Raw genomic sequence first — 1,733 nt, forward strand, 5'->3', positions numbered from 1 at the left:
AAATATACAGGGTATTTAAAAGAGCTTGCGTAGTGGTAACGAGTGTTTTGTGAGTTTTAACAATGTCTTCTGATGGGTTTTTCAAGGTATTTGTACGTCAGTAGAGAGTACCCGATGAAACCGAATAACGCGATCATAAGTATAAAATTTCCTGTAAGATCTCCTAATGTCTTATAAATACCTTATAAATATGTTGTAAAACCTTTTAAAATACATTGTAAAGCTTTATAAATACCCTGTAAAAAACCTTTAAAATACCTCGTAAATTTTTCCCACCAAAAGTAAAATTCAATGCCAAAAAAATTGCGGAATCACTTTTTCCGCAAAAAAAAAATTTCGGCGGGAAAATTTGTTGGCGGGAAAAAATTTTACGGAAAATTTTACGGAAAATTTTTACAAGGTATTTTAAAGGTTTTACAAGTTTTTACAAGTGTTTTGGCGGGAAAAATTGCGGAATCACTTTTCCCGCCAAAAAATATTTTGTATTTTGTGGAACTAATTTTGTTATATTTCCTTATATATTTGTGATATCTTTTATTAAAAGAAGGGTAATTTAGTTATTTTGTACATTAAAAAAAAATATTTTTAAAAATGGACAGCCAAAGGTGACATTTTTAAAAAGGGGTATTGAAAAAGGGGTATTTTTGTGAGTCTCGCTAGTTTATTATACTAACATCCAACATAAAAAGTAAAAACCCTTTTTAACATATTTTCTCGCAAAATATTTTTAATTATTACCCCTATTTTTTCTTACAATATTTTCAAAATCACAAACAACTAAGCTCTAGTAATTTATCATTGCAAAATTTAAATTTCTCCGTTCTCATTACATTGGATGATCTCCTAACAAGTTTGAACTCACGAGTTACAACAATCTTTATATATATGTTAAAATTTGAGTTTTGAATATAGTTTTTAACTTTTAACCAATCACGACTGAAATTGTTGTATCGCGAGTACTTTGACATTTATACACTCCAAAAAATACAAATGAAAAGGACCAACGAAGTTAGACTTTATATATATATATATATATATATATATATATATAAATGACTTTTTTTTTTGGTAGAATATATATATAAATGACTTGATCTAGCGGAGCATGTAGCTAGTAGCTACTAAAAACGTCCAATTTAATCAGAAAAATATTCTGACTTTCAAATAATTTATAATCGACAACAAACAGTTTTCTCAATCCACAGCCAGATAGTTTGCATTACATAATCGACAATAATAAAACTTTTAGAAAATTTGAAGTCACGAAATACAACAATCTGCGTTATTTGAAGAAAAAATCATTGCCAGCTACACGAATTATACACCAACACATCACCACACATGCAGATTATTTTAATGTCTCGCTAACTACACGAACTATTGGTATTACATACGGACATCCCCGAACTATCATCGGTTATGTGTGCAACACCATAACCATCATTTTCAGATAATATAAATGTCTTGTTAACTACACGAATTATTTCTTTTTTTTGTCAACTACACGAAGTATTTTCCATCAAATTTTTTTTTTAAAAAAGTATATAAAAAATAAAAAATAACTAAAAAGTAAATATTACACTATTATAATTATATATATATTATAACTTTTAATGCATTATACTTTTAAGTTAAATTAATTTAACTAATTTAATATTTATTATATTGAATTGTTAAAAATTTAAAATAGTCACTGAGTTAAATTATACATCACTATAACTTAAATAAAACTA

This window comes from Arabidopsis lyrata, assembly GCF_000004255.2.
Source record: "Arabidopsis lyrata subsp. lyrata unplaced genomic scaffold ARALYscaffold_5, whole genome shotgun sequence".
Taxonomy (NCBI): Eukaryota; Viridiplantae; Streptophyta; class Magnoliopsida; order Brassicales; family Brassicaceae; genus Arabidopsis; species Arabidopsis lyrata.